Source organism: Natrix helvetica (assembly GCF_964273705.1).
Source record: "Natrix helvetica genome assembly, chromosome: 4".
In the NCBI taxonomy this organism is placed as follows: Eukaryota; Metazoa; Chordata; class Lepidosauria; order Squamata; family Natricidae; genus Natrix; species Natrix helvetica.
In genome coordinates, this window is record NC_138550.1 from 130,056,424 (window position 1) to 130,072,840 (window position 16,417).

Below are 16,417 nucleotides of genomic sequence, written 5' to 3' on the forward strand. Positions count from 1 at the left end.
ATTCCAAGATCCGTTATAGTCCAATCTAATGGAATTGCAAAAGGTGCAGGACAGGTACATTAACTTGCTTAATGGTAACCTTCTATTCTTAGCCTAATAGCTAATGGGGACTCAGAATATTTACACTGACTAATGTATTTTCTTTGCATTGAGAACTTCTGGACATAAGATGACAGATATTTTTCAAATCAAATGAACATTAGTAGAAGTATATTAGTATATTTGTACAGGTAGTCCTCGACTTACTACAGTTCAAATGACCATTCAAACTTACAACAGCACTGGAAAAGGTGGCATGACCATTTTTCACAGTTACGACTTTGCAGCCTCCCCATGATCATGTGATCAAAGTCCAGATGCTTGGCAACTGGTTCATATTTACGATGGTTGCTGTATGTCGGGGTCATGTAATCACTTTTTGCAATCTTCTGACAAAGTCAATGGGAAAGCCAAATTCCCTGATTGCTAACTTAACAACTTCAGTAATTCACTTAACAACTGTAGCCAGAAATGTTGTAAAATGGGACAAAACTCACTTAACAAATTTCTCACTTAACAACATAAATTTTGGGCTCAATTGTGGTCGTAAATCAACGGCTACCTGTAGTTTAGGATTGAACCAAGGAATATTTGATGCTCTCTGAGCTTGGGTATTTTCTTGCAGACATTTTATTACCTAACTGCTGTAAGGTAAAGGTAAAGGTTCCCCTTGCACATATGTGCTAGCCGTTCCCGACTCTAGATGGTGGTGCTCATCTCTGTTTCAAAGCTGAAAAGCTATCGCTGTCCGAAGACATCTCCATGGTCATATACCTGGCATGACTAAACGACGAAGGCGCATGGAACGCTATTACCTTCCCACCAAAGGTGATTCCTATTTTTCTACTTACCTTTTTACATGCTTTCGAACTGCAAGGGTGGCAGAAGCTGGGATAAGAAATGAGAGCTTACTCCATTATGCGGCGCTAGGGATTCGAACTGCCGAACATCCGACCTTACTGATTGACAAGCTCAGCGTCTTAGCACCTGAGCCACAGCATCCCACCTAACTACTGTAGATAACATCATTAAAGCTAGGAGGGAATGATGGAACCAAGGAATCAACAAATGAACATTATTATAAAATAATAATGTCCAAAAATTAAAATTGACTCTGGAAAAATAATCTATTAAAAATACAGACATCAAATAAGTTTCAGTGAATACAGAAATTTACCCCTTAAAATACCACTTTATGTATAACTTTAGCTCAGAGTGTCAAACTTGCAGCCCACACGGCTGGATGCATCACGAACTGGCCATGCCCAACCCCAGTTTAGCAAAGGGGGGGGGGATCATGATACATCATCTGGCATCACGAGTTTGACATCCCTGCTTTAGCTCAAGAGGCCTCAGGCAAAGCTTATTATGTCGATGCATCTTTGGTTTCAAAATACAGCAATATTGTTGTCAGAAATTCCCTCACTTCTCAATATGTTTATTGTCATCTGATAAAAATAATCCAGGCCTTTATATTGCTTTTGATTTAATGCTATGTGTCTAATTTGGTTATGTTTCCCACTATTTTATTGGAGAGGGTGAGGAAATCACTTCAGTTGTCCAAAGGTTCAAGGATAATTGATGGTATATTTTGCTGTATTATTGATTAAAAATGCCTATTATATCGAAAATCCTTGACTGATACCAGTCAAGGCTATATACTCAAGGCTGAACACTTAAGGCCAAGTGCTTATCAATATAATCACCGTGTTACATGCAGCTTTATCTAGGATGTTGTAAAAAAAAATTTACCACATGTATTTCTGTTAAGAAGAGACGATAGCCTTAGGCTCAAGCTACCTTGACACGCAGCTAGTCTCTCTGATTCAGTTGTCCATTCACAAAGAATTTGGAATTAGGGGAAAGAGCATTCTACCTATACCTTATGCCACTAAATTATGGAATTCTCTGCCATTAGGCATAATGATGGCTATAGTTTTAAACTGTTTTCAAAGGACAGTGCTCAAATTTAGTTGAACTACTAACAGCTCTGAGTCTTCATATGCATTTACCACTCCTGAATTTAAGGTAGAATATTTGAATATCAACTGTTGGGGAGCCGCAATGGAAAACAACCATATTATTTCTGTCCTTGCTGGTAAGTTTCCTAAATGGAGCACTCACATACAAATCAAATAGAGTTTTGATTGCAGCATGTTAACTTTTTTGACCACATTTTTTCAACATCCTTGCTTTGACCTGTTCCAGGCTCCAGCCCCCTTTTTATGTTTCTCAGACCTTCTTTTCCTTCAGATTATGAAATAAGTAAATTAATAACCTGATGGAAATGAAATTATTGATGGCTGTGTTTACAACTTTAAGGACATTCTAGTAATATATTTGTTTTCATTCCGTGAATGGAATATCCATTATCTTTCCCTTACTAGTCCCAGCCTGCATAACCCAGTTTTTGGCTGCATCAGAATCAGACTAGAGCTGGAATGGACCTTGGAGGTCTTCTAGTTCAGCACTCTGCTCAAGCAGGAAATTCTCCATCATTTGAGACAAGTGACCATCCAGTCTCTTCTTAAAAAACTTGCAGTGATAAAGCACCTACAATGTCTAAAGGCAAGCTGGTTAATTGTCCTCACTGTCAGGAAATTTCTCCTTAATTCCAGGTTGCTTCTCTCCAATAGATTAGTTTCCATCTATTGTTTCTTGTCCTGCTCTCTGGTGCTTTGGAAAATAAATTAACCCCCTACTCTTTGTGGCAGCCTCTCAAATACTGGAATCCTGCTATCATGTCCCCCTAGTCCTTCTTTTCTCTAGACTAGCCAAACCCAAATCCTGCAACTGTTCTTCATATGTTTTAGTTTCTAGGCCTTTGATCATCTTAGTTGCTCTTCTTTGCACTTTTTCCAAAATCTGAACATCTTTTTTGTAATATGGTCACCAAAACTCGATGCAGTATTCCAGATATGGTCTTACTAAGGATTACTAAGGATTTATAAACTGGTACTAATCAGTGGTGGGTTTCCACATTTTTTACAACCAGTTTGCTCGCGCGTGCAACACTTCTGAACATGCGCAGAAGTGTCCGGGCAGGTGGAGCCTCCTGCCATTACTACTAAGATCTGGGCCAAACCAGGAGCAACCCACCTCTGGTACTAATACTTCACATGATTTTGATTCTATGCCTCTGTTTATACAACCAAAGATTGTATTAGCTTCAACAGAGGGAAAGAATCAAGATCATGTGAAGTGTTAGTACCACTTTATACTGCCTTGGTAAGGACATACTTGGAACATTGCATCTAGTTTTGATCACCACAGTACAAAAAAGATGTTGAGATTCTGGAAAGAGTAAGAAAAGAACAACAAAGATGATTAGGGGGCTGGAAGCTAAAATATGCAAAGAATGGTTTCAGGAATAGGTTATATCTAGTTTAATGAAAAGAAGGATTAGCAGTTGCATGATACCAGTGTTCAAATACCTAAGGGGTCCCAAAGAAAGAGTGGTCAGGCTATTTTTCAAAGCATCTGAAGGTAGAACAAAAAGCAGTAGATCGATGAGGAGTAGTCAGGAAGAAGGTTCTTTATAGGAAATTCATATTAACTTAAGATCAGTGTGGTGCATGTTAACTGTGCAAAAAATAGGGTAGATAATTTCCTGTTCTTGCCTTGAAAGCTATTGTTGAATATTTTAGGGCTGCATTTGAGAAGGAATGAATCTGTGGTTAAGGGAAAAGCAGCATGTCCAAAGTGAAAAATCTGTTTTCCTTAAGTTTTATCCAACCTTTTTCACTATATTGAGCATTGGAACCAATAACTTCTGTGTTGAAAAAAACATTGTGCAAATTATGGAAAAAGCTAGGACACAAGTTTTTTTTGACTGTGCAGTAAAATAAAATCATGATGTAAAACCAAAATGGGATTATTGATATAAAACATGGTAAAATGGAAAGGATAGTTTGGAAGAAAGAAACAGTATAAAAAGAATATTAAAATAAAACCTATTTTCAAATTTTGTAGAAAGAAAGATATGATGTTCTTGGGATAAAACATTTTGTGTATGACAAATAGCACCGAATAACACATTGATCAAATGTTGAAAGGGAAAAAAATCTGCAATCAGACAACTCCCTAAAATAGCAGATTAGATCCTCTATGTCCATAATAATTTGGAGAATTTTCTTAAAAATATGTTATTTCTACCAATTTGCACCATCTATGCATTGGTATTTGTACTGAAATGACATAATTTGCAATATTTGCATCAATTTAAATAATTTTGCAAATGTTGTAAATAAATGTGATGTAAATACATTTTAATGTCATATGTTCAGATTGAATGGTCACTCCCTTACTTACCTTGAATGGTTCATTATATTATGGTTACACTAATAACATGCGTTGTGCTATTTTCTTTAGCAGTAAAGAGTACTACAAAACACAAAAAAAAAGATATATAGTAGTAGGCAAAATATTTCAAAAAATGGTATAAGAGGAAAAAACAGCCGGTTAAATAAAAAGGACAAGTTTCCATCAGGACATTAGTAGGTTAAATCATCTATAAGAAAGAGTATTGTGGGAAGAAATGGTATTGATTTCTTTTAAATAGACTGTTGAAATATTTATGTCAGAAGTAACCCTGTTTACATATACTATGTGGACAAAAATGCTGTTGATAAAATTGGCTCAAGAAAACAGTTGCAGATGTAAAGCTAAGTGATGCCTAAGATCTCACACAAAATAGAATGTATCAATGTTTTTGTGAATATTTGTATTTTTTTATTCCAAAGCATAGAATTCACCCTGGAAAAACTGAAATTATTACCTCTAACATTCCCTTTCACATGTTTATTTGTAAGCAACACTTCTTAATGCACAACTGTTTCCATGAAACTCTTTCTAATATAGGCTTTTGTTCTTTCTGCAGTGCACACATTTTTATGCAGCTTTTAAACAACTATTGCAGGTATTCCTCTTATACCTTATCCTATCTCCTGCACTGAGTTGCATCTTCTTAAGCACCCCCTATTTGTTCCTTTACTCCAGTGGTGGGCTTCTACCAGTTCGGACCAGTTTGGCTGAACCAGTAGCAGCTTGGGGGTCTTTGTCAGGGCACGTGAGGCGCTGCCTTGTCAGCTGGCAAGCGCGCATGCGCGCGCTGGCCAGCTGAGTTCACCTTTTTAAAAGCTATTTTTCACCTTTCTCAGACTCCAGAGGCTTTATAGGAGCCTGGGGAGGGCGAAAAGAGCCTCCCCCGCCCCCCCCCGGAGGCCCTCCGGAGGCTTCAGGGACCGTCCAGAGGCTTCCCTGAAGCCTTCGGAACGCTTAAAACCACCCTCTGAGCAACCCGGAAGTCACTTCCGGTTTGCTCGGAGGGTGGCTTTAAGCGTTCCGAAGGCTTCAGGGAAGCCTCCGGACGGTCCCTGAAGCCTCCAGGGGGCCTCTGGGGGAGACGGGGGAGGCTCTTTTCACCCTCCCCAGGCTCCTATAAAGCCTCTGGAGCCTGGAGAGGGCGAAAAAAGCAGGTAAAAATGGGGGGTCGTGCGTTGTGCGTGCATGCGCACTTGGGAGGTCACGCATTGCATTATGGGTGTGGCACTCCCGCACACAACCCCCCTGCGCTCCCCCCACTTGTGGCACGTGAGCCAAAAAAGGTTCGCCATCGTTGGTCTATAAGATTCTTGGGGAACTCATGCAAGTGAATTGGGCATGTGTTTATGCTCACTTAGCCATTAGGGCTGTTTTAAGGAGCTATGTTTGCTTCTGTAACTCTCAGGACTATACCAAGATTGCTGATATATAGTTTTTGGACTTGGCAGTGCTATTTTAGCTACATAAGACACCCTATATAGCAGTGATGGCGAACCTTTTTTGGCTCGCATGCCACAAGTGGGGGGAGCGCAGGGGGGTCGAGTGCGGGCGTGCCGCACCCATAATTCAATGCGCGACCCCTGAGTGTGCATGCGTGCACAACGCATGTCTCCCCCATTTTACATGCTTTTTTCGCCCTCCCCAGGCTCCAGAGGCTTTATAGGAGCCTGGGGAGGGCGAAAGAAGCCTCCCCCGACCCCCCGGAGGCCCTCCGGAGGCTTCAGGGACCGTTCGGAGGCTTCCCTAAAGCCTTCGGAGCGCTTAAAACCACCCTCCAAGCAAACCGGAAGTCACTTCCGGGTTGCTCGGAGGGTGGTTTTAAGTGTTCCAAAGGCTTCAGGGACGGTCCCTGAAGCCTCCGGGGGGGCGGGGGAGGCTCTTTTCACCCTCTCCAGGCTCCTATAAAGCCTCTGGAGCCTGGGGAAGGCGAAAACTAGCTTTTAAAAAGGTGAACTCAGCTGGCCAGCTGACAGGGCAGCGCCTCGTGTGCCCTGACAAATGGCTCCGCGTGCCACTTGTGGCACGCGTGCCATAGGTTCGCCATCACTGCTATATAGGAATATATTTGTATATTGTTCATCCTAATAAGATAAATAAATACTATGTATCTTATAATTTATATACTTTTAAATTCTGCAAATGCATTGATATAACATTTTCCCGTTCACCCTCTATCATTATTTTTTTCTATTCCCTTTTATTGGTTACAATCATGATAATAAAAGACCATTCAATTTAGAATATCTGACAAAATATATTAGTTCTTTCTACAGTACTCCAAATGCAACTTTATCCTCAGTTCATGAGAGATAATCTCTCTGCTTAGATTTATTAATTTTGTTTGAACAAAATTCAATTATATATTTTGTATCAATGTTATAACAATGTTTTAGAGGACTGGATATAGAGAATTACTGAGCAAATAAATAATATTGAAGGAGATTATACTTATTTGTCTAGAGTGTTGGAGACTATATAAAAAGGATGTTATGTCCAAGGGGTATAAATACATCCATTATGCAACCTCTTCTTCATTTGCGTTGAACAAAAATCTGTTTGCAGAGTGAGATCGAACACATTTGCAATTAAATCTCTGATGTAATAGTTTCAATGCTAATTAAGTATTATACTGATATCAGCACTAATCTACTGCTTGCAGATTTTTCTGAGGGGGGAAAAAAGTTGTTTTTATTTTGTCCATGAATTTCCAAATCTCTTAAATGTTTTCTAGCAGTCGTTTCCAAGAAATGTTTACTTTAGGTACAGATAAATTGGTTATAGTTCTATCGAGTTAGCTGCCAATGAGTTGTTCCAGGTTTTCTACATGGATAATAAGAATCCTATTTTGTGCTGAAGTGCTGACGTCCATGGGGTGTGAATATGGATTGTGTTGTGTAAAGAACCTATTTCAAGTAATCTGATGATTTGAATGACGGTAGATTTGTGTGAAAAACACTGCTATCTGTTTTGAATTATTATAGTTGCCTTTATATTTAAAAATACAGTATAAATTTAGAAAGAAAATAATAATGCTATAAATATTAGCATAACGTAATAGATACAGTAGGACATATTTTAATCTGCCATTTAGATAACTATTTGTATAGTTATCTATACAAAGTAGTATACATAACTATACTATGTATAGCATATCTAACATACCCCAAAACTATGTAGCATATCTAACATACCCCAAAGCAGACACTTTCCAAAATATGTAAGAAATCAGATTAGGGAAAGTAGTATTTATTTATTTTATTTATTAAATTGTTTTGCTGCCGATGTTCCCTATAAGGTGGCTCTGACTGGCTAGAGATTTTCAGAAAGCCTGTAAACCTAGCATAAATTGAGCATTGCTTTCCTATTGTCCCCCTATAAATGTACGGTATTAAAAACAGAGATTAAAAAAACCTTTATATTCTTAAATTTCATTCTATATGATATATAACATACCACATAATAATTTAAATTCATAAGTGAGTCAGTATTCTGCATGCATATCTTACTTAGTGAGCAACAGGATGTTGATTTGCAACATAATCACTAGATTAGAAAGCTGAGTTTATCTAGAATAAATAATCTAGCGCTCCATGGCATAGGACCTAGGTATCTGCAGGATCGCATCCTACCACACACGTCCCTGCGACCTATCCGCTCACACAGAGAGGGGCTCCTCCTGGTGCCGTCTGCTAGGCAATGCCAGCGGGCGACACCTAGGAGTAGATCCTTCTCTGTGATGGGCCCAACCCTCTGGAATGACCTCCCCCCAGACATTCGAACTACCACCGACCTCCGTTCCTTCCGGCAAAAGTTAAAGACTCACCTATTTCAATCAGCTGGCCTGGCACTTTCTTAGTTTTACCTCCCGGGGATTTATTCATTTTAATTGGGTTTGGGGTTTTAATAAGCTTTTAATGTACTATATTTATTATTCTATATACAGTCTTGCAACCTCCTCCACCTACGTATTTAATTATTTAACTGTTTTATGTATGTATTTTATAACGCATTTTAGTGACTGTACACCGCCCCGAGTCCCTTTCGGGAGAAGGGGCGGTCTATAAATACGAATAATAATAATAATAATAATAGAATAGTTTGGCTTTTGTTGGGCATAAGGCATACTGATCAAAATGTGCCCAAATTTGAAACTACCTTTCTTATACTTAGCAGGGAATTGCTGCATGTGGCATAGGTAAGACTGGGGCTGTAATCAACTTTCTCTATGATTTTAAAAATACCAGTTAATCAAAACTGTGATGGGTGACAGAACTCAGTATCCATGAGCATCGCATAAAGAAGATTATGACTAGGAAATTAGGAGTAATGTATGGCAAAGAGCAGGAATAAAATAATTGGAAGAAAAATTATTTGTTCAATTAAGAAAAATAGAAACAGTGTTTTAGATCTGAATGAAGACAACCTTGTGCAATTATGCATTGAAAAGAAGTTGAATTATAATTATGAATAAAATAAATCAAATGTACTGTACGTTAGAAAGTATGAATTTGATGTCATCTAGATCAATGGTCTCCAACCAGAGGTGCTTTTCAGCCAGTTCTCTCTAGTTCAGGTAAGCAGGTAGTGGCTGCTGCGGGAGACTCTGCCCACCCACCCACCCTGATGTAATGCGCTACCTTCTGCGCATGCGCAGAAGGCGGTGTGCATGATCAGAAAGTGGTGCGTGCGACCGAAGTGAGCATGCACGCATGCTCTCATTTGCAAACCGGTGGGGAAGGTAAGTGAATCCCACTACTGTAGGACACATGCCGTGGTGTTGGCATAACTTCTACTCAGCTATATTTTCTTTTACACGCTTCCATTCTAATTTATTGGATGGCCTCAGATCCTAGTATTTTGAGAGCAGGAAAAAAATAATTCCCTAGCTACTTTCTCTGTGCCATGCATAACTTTATACAGGTAGTCCTCAACTTACAATCAGAGGTAGGTTGCTGTTGGTTTGGCCCGGATCAGGCGAACTGGTAATAGCTGCAGTGGGAGGCTTCTGCGCATGCACGAATGAGCGCGCATGCACAAGTGAACCAGTAGGAAAAAAATTAGAAACCCACCACTGCTTACAATAGTTCATTTAATGACCATTCAAAGTTACAACAGCACTGAAAAATGTGACTTATGACATTTTTCACAGTTACAACCTTTGCAGCATCCCCATAATCATGTGATCAAAATTCAGATGTTTGGTAACTGGTTCATATTTACGATCGTTGCTGGGTCTCAAGGTCATGTGATCATTTTTTGCGACCTTATGATAAGCAAAGTCAATGGTTATCCAGATTCACTTATCAACAGGTTTACTAACTTATCGATGGCAGTGAGTCACTTAATAACTGTGGCAACAAAAGTCATAAAATGGGGCAAAACTCACTTAAATGTATCACTTAACAACATACATTTTGGACTCAATTGTGGTTGTAAGTCAAGGACTACCTGTACACTTCTATTTTTTCCAGTCATCCTTTTCCATGTTAAAAATTCTTTGTCTAACTTCTGTGCATTTGCTTATAGAAAACACTTGGAGCAATCTCAATTGAAGGTAGACACTATTTTCAAAAGTATGTTCGCTCACCCTGATTCTGAGATAGGTGACATATGTGGATGGGATTTCTCCTAGCATTGATTTTAACAGTTGTTAGACTAAGAAAAGGACCTTGGCTAGGGCAACTATGGAACATTTATGTACTGTACTATTTTTTTTTTTAAAAAAAGTAATATGAATCCATTTGCTGGCCTGAATCCTTATTGACTATTTCTTTTCATACTTCACTCATGTTAAAAAGTCTTTGCCTGCTTGTTTTGAAGGTTATTACAGGTTAAATAAATAGCAGCACAGCTTGTATTCCGTTTGATGTATTAGGAAGCTTGTGTAGTGTTGTTGACTGTGCCAGAGAAAGAATAAAATAGTGTGAGGTTACTTTGGTCTATCAGTAAGTAAACTGACAGTGACCTTCTATTTGCTCATGACCCAGGATTCTTATTTTTCCCCTGACATTTTTCTCTGAATATCTTTTTAGATGTTACATATTGGTTGGTTTGGTAATAGAGGATGTAATTACCATTGGAAATTGTCTAAGCCAGTGGTTCCCAGAGTGGGCGGTACTTCCCTCTAGGGGGCGGTGGATTGACTTAGGGGGGAGCTAAGAGGCAAGGAGGGCAGCAGGGAGGCGCTAAGGCAGCGGTTCTCAAATAGTGGGGCGCGCCCCCCTGGGGGGGCGCGAGGCTCCGTAAAGGGGGGCGCGAAGACTCCCTTTCCATCTGGGTGCAACGGCGGCGAAGGCGTGGGCAAGGCATAATATATGCCGCCTGGAAGTGGCAGCACTTCGGACTGTGGATTTTCATTGGAGCCGCGGGCTGGAGCTGTGCAAGAAGCCTGCTCGGGCGGGGGTGGGAGGGAGGGAAGCATGGGACCGCCCGTCTTCGCCACCGCTCGCCTCCCCGCCAGCAGCTCCACCACCAGCATTCCGTCTGGAAGCTCCACCGCAACAGCCGCTGTTGGGGAAGGGACAAAGGGGCGGCGGTCGCCCGATCTTGCCACTGCCACCCCTTCGCCCCTGGTAACGGCAACTGTTGTGCTGCTGCTTCCAGCTGGGATGCTGGAGGAGCTGCTGGCAGGGAGGGAGGGAAGAAGGGCAGAAGGGAGGTGGAAGGAAGGAAAGAAAAGCAGACACGCCGGAGGGAAAGAGGAAAGAAGGCAAGCAGGCAGGAAGGAGGCAGAAGGAAGGAGGGAAGAATGGAACTGGAAGGGAGGCAGGGAAGGAGGGAGGGAGAAAGGAAGGATAGGAGGATAGGGAAAGAGGAAAGAAGGCAGGCAGGCAGAAGGGAGGGAGGTGCAAGGAAGGAAGGAAGCATAGATAAGCAGGAGGGAAAGAAGGCAGGCAGGCAGGAGGAAAGAGGAAGGAGGGAACTGGAAGGGAGGCAGGGAAGGAGGGAGGGAGAAAGGAAGGATAGGAGGATAGGGAAAGAGGAAAGAAGGTAGGCAGGCAGAAGGGAGGGAGGTGCAAGGAAGGAAGGAAGCATAGATAAGCAGGAGGGAAAGAAGGCAGGCAGGCAGGAGGAAAGAGGAAGGAGGGAACTGGAAGGGAGGCAGGGAAGGAGGGAGGAAGAAAGGAAGGATAGGAGGATAGGGAAAGAGGAAAGAAGGCAGGCAGGCAGAAGGGAGGGAGGTGCAAGGAAGGAAGAAAGCATAGATAAGCAGGAGGGAAAGAAGGCAGGCAGGCAGGGGGAAAGAGGAAGGAGGGAACTGGAAGGGAGGCAGGAAGGAAGGGAAGGAGGAAGGGAGGGTGGAAGGAAGGATAGACAAGTAAGAGGGAAAGAGGAAAGAAAGCATGTGACTACGGTGGGAGACGAGGAAAGACCGGTGTGCTATGTTATGCAGAGGTGTACTTATAACAATTTTATAGACAAATGATACTATTTACAGTCGCGCGGGGGGGGGGGGCGCGAAATGTTTTCTTCTTCCTGGGGCGGCATGACAGAAAATAATTGAGAAGCACTGCGCTAAGGGGACAACCCAAAGGGGACATTCTCCCAGCGACGTCTCAGGCACTTTTCTCTCTTGCCGCGCAAGGAAGCGAAGCCAAATTTGTTTATTTAACCTCCTGCTCCAGCCTCCCCCGCCCTACTACATTAAAATCCCCGCGCTTCCCATTTCTGCTGGAAGCACGCAGGCCATATGAGCAAGCAGGTGCGCGAGGCCCCTCGATGATCTGAGGGAAGCCAGGAGGTGCCAAACTGCGCCCAGCCATACTCACTCCCTCGTGGCTAAGGGTGGGAGCACCTGTAATGCTGCTGGGAGAATGTCCCATTCGGGTTGCTGGGACAGCAAATTTCAAGGGAAAGCGCATCTGCTGGAATCAGTGCGCCTGAAACTTAATGCTCTCCAAGAAGCCTGCATTACCGGGAGCAGCAGAAGAGCAGCACCGAGTGCCACTGCCACCCCAGCAGCCTCCTGAGGAGCCTCGAGTTGCGGCTGTTTGCATGTCTCTCCCAAACTTCTCTTGGGAGGTGAAATGGCAGGCACCCAGCTAGCAGAGCCTCCGGGTGAAAGGCAAGTGAAGGGTGCAGTGATGGGAGAGGCTGGCCATCCCTGAAGCCAGCTCTCGAGGAAGGAGGCAGAGATGAGGCCCGGGGCTCACTTCCCGTCATCCTTCCTCCAAGAGCTGCAGGTGGCAGGGAAAACGAGGCTTCTTTGCCAGCTTCCCAGCTGGCAAAACAGAAATTTTCACCAACTGGAAGGTATGTGCGTGTGTGAGAGAGAGTGGGGGTGAGAGAGAGAGAGAGAGAGAGAGAGAGAAAGAGACAAAGAGAAAGAGTAAGAGAGAATAAAAGGAAGGAAGAGGGAGGGAGAGAGAAAAAAGAGAGAGAGAAGGAGAGAAAGAGAGAGAAAGAAAGAGAAAGAAGGAAAGAGGAAGTAAGTAGGGAGACAGAGACAAGAAAGAAAGAAGGAACAAAGGAAGGAAGGAAGAGAAAGGAAGAAAAGAAAGAAAGAGAGAGAGACATACAAGAAAGAAAGAATGGACGGAAGGAGGAAAAAGAAAGGAAAGAAAGAAAGGGAAAGAGAGATATAAGAAAGAAAAAAGGAAGAAAAAGAAAGAGAACTTATGATCACAATTGAGCCCAAAATTTTGGTTGCTAAGCAAGAGCATTGTTAAAGGAATTTCATCACATTTTAGAACTTGGCCACTCCCACCCGGTCACATGACTGCCAAGCCATGCCCACAAAATACCTACAGAATAGGTTCTAAAAAAAATTGAAACCCACCACTGGTGGGGGGTGGCAGTGGTTATTAGGGAAAGTCTCAGACCTCAGGAGGTCACTGTGCCTCAGATAGGCGGGTATGAGTCCTCTTTGTAAAGTGGGGCCTTGGAGCTCAGGTGGGCCTTTTTGTTATGTACCTGTCTCCCTGCTACGTTTCATCGGCCCTGCCGGAGCTGCTGGATGTCTTAGCTGGATTGGCGGTTGATTTCCCCAGGCTCATGGTCTTGGGGGATTTCAATCTGCCTTCCATTGCCGAGACATCCGAGTCAGCTCGGGAGTTCATAGCTTCCATGACAGCTATGGACCTAACTCAGTTAATCCAAGACCCCACCCATAATGGGGGACACACACTCAACCTGATTTTTGTCTCTGGGCAGTGGATGAATGATCTAGATTTAGGGGACATTTCTATTCAACCCTTGTCATGGTCTGATCATTTCCTCATCAGGCTTGACTTCCATACCGCTACCCTTCATCGCAGGGAGGCAGAACCGACTAGATGGTTCCACCCCAGGCACCTGATGGACCCCGAAAGGTTCCTGATGGAGCTTGGGACTTTTCCAGAATCCCTTGCTCACAACTTGACTGAAGCCCTAGTGGAAGCCTGGGATAGGGCGGCCACTGGGACCTTGGATCGCGTTGTGCCTTTGCGGCCTCTGACCCGGTGTCGATCCCAGGTGGCTCCCTGGTTTACCGAGGAGCTCCGGGAGATGAAACGCTGGAAAAGATGCCTAGAGAGTGGCTGGAGGGCCAGCCGGTCCGAATCTGATCGAACACTAGTAAGAATTCATATTAAATCCTACTTAGTGGCGATAGAAGCGGCAAAACGGCAACATTTTTCCACTCTTATCGTGGCCGCAGATAACCGCCCAACTGCCCTGTTTAGGGTGACCCACTCCTTACTTAACCAAGGAACTGGGGAAGACCCCTTGCAGGGTAGGGCTGAAGAAATTGTTCAGTATCTGCAGGATAAAATCGCTCAGATCCGGACAGGCTTGGACTCTGACTGGGTAGATTCGGGCAAGCCGATGGGGAGGAGACAATCTGGGATGGGTTTGACCCTGTGACCCTCGAAGGCATGGACAGGATTATGGGGAGACTCAGTGCTGCCACTTGTGTGCTGGACCCGTGTCCCTCTTGGTTAGTTTCGGCTTCCCGGGAGGTGACACGAGGCTGGCTCCAGGCGATTACCAACGCATCATTGAGAGAGGGATTCTTTCCCACCACCTTGAAGGAGGCGGTGGTGAGGCCCCTCCTTAAGAAGCCTTCCTGGACCCAGCTTCTTTAGCCAACTATCGTCCGTTCTCCAATCTTCGCTTTGTAGCAAAGGTTGTCGAGAGTGTGGTAGCACATCAGCTTCCCCAGTACCTGGATGAAGCTGTCTACCTGGATCCGTTTCAGTCGGGTTTCAGGCCTGGGTACAGCACGGAGACGGCATTGGTCATGTTGGTTGATGATCTCTGGCGGGCCCGGGACAGGGGCTGCTCCTCTGTCCTGGTCCTATTAGACCTCTCGGCGGCTTTTGATACCATCGACCATGGTATCCTACTGCAACAACTCGGGGGGTTGGGAGTGGGGGGCACCGTTTTACGGTGGTTCTCCTCCTACCTGTCGGATGGGTGGCAGTTTGTGTTGACTAGAGGGCAGAGATCGACCCCCAGGCGCGTCACTTGTGGGGTGCCCCAGGGGTCGGTTCTGTCACCCCTCCTGTTCAACATATATATGAAACTGCTGGGCGAGATCATCCGTGGTTTTGGGGTATGGTATCATCAATATGCTGATGATACCCAACTTTTCATCTCTACCCCAAATCACCCAAACGATGGCCTCGACGTGATGTCCCGATGCCTGGAGGCTGTGCGGATCTGGATGGGGAGGAAAAGGCTCAAACTCAATCCTTCCAAGACTGAGTAACTGTGGTTTCCGTCATCCCAATTTGTACATCTTGTTCCATCTTTGACGATAGGGGGAGAAATTTTAGCCCCCTCAGAGAAGGCTCGCAATCTGGGAGTCCTCCTGGATACGCGGCTTAGTTTAGAAGAACACCTGACGGCTGTGACCAGGCAGGCCTTTTACCAGGTTCACCTGGTACATCAGTTGTGCCCGTTCCTGGATCGGGATGCTCTGTGCACAGTCACTCATGCCATCGTCCTTTTTCGCCTGGACTACTGCAATGCTCTCTACATGGGGCTGCCCTTGAAGAGCACCCGGAGGCTTCAGCTGGTCCAGAATGCAGCCGTGCGGGTTGTCATGGGGGTACCTAGGTGCTCCCATGTTACACCCCTTTTAGGCGGCCTGCACTGGTTGCCGGTTGTTTTCCGGGTGCGATTCAAGGTATTAATTTTGACCTTTAAAGCGCTCCATGGCTTAGGCCCAGTGTACCTGCGAGACCACCTACTGCCACCAGTAGCCTCCCACCGTCCAGTACGATCCCACAGTTGGCCTCCTCAGGGTGCCGTCGGCCAAACAGTGTTGGCTAGCGACCCCCAGGGGGAGAGCCTTCTCTGTGGGAGCGCCTTCCCTCTGGGATATAAATCCAATAAAAACAAACAAACAAACAAACACTGGTATACGTGTATATTTGTGAGGGGGAGAAAGAATAATTAAGGTCATTGATCTAAAGATAAAAAACTTTAGATAAAAGACAAAACTGTTTATTATCAATTTTGGGTTTCTTACAAGAACATCTTTTTGTGTAAGTTTGTGATATCTTAATAATATCGTTGCAGTTTTGTGCTTTGTGATAATACCTTACTGAGATTACTTCTTTCAATATCTACACAGGAATTATCATTTACTAAGAACAGTGAAGTTGTTACTAAATTTTACTGAGTTTACTAAGTTACTAGTTACTAAGGTTCTAAAGTTAGTTACTAAAGATTTTGAAAACCTGGTATCACTCGATCATATTCAACAATTTTGTTGAATTAACATTAACTAAAAAGGTTATTAAATTGGATTTTGAATAAATGTGTAATTAATTGTTACAGTTTTGAATTTTACTGTTACTATCTTCCTTCCGTCGTGCAAACCGCCCAGTCACATGACCCCCCCCAGCCATGCCCACGAAGCCATGCCCACAGAACCGGTAGTAAAAAAAAGTTGAATTCCACCACTGGGTGGGGGGCACTGAGGATCAGTTTCTAGCACCAAAGGGGTGGTGGACTGAAAAAGTTTGGGAACCACTGGTCTAAGCCAAAGAATAAGAAATCACTCTTAAAACTTTCCAGGATGAATACAACATTTTATTGAAGAAAATAAAATCTATACTCACTAATT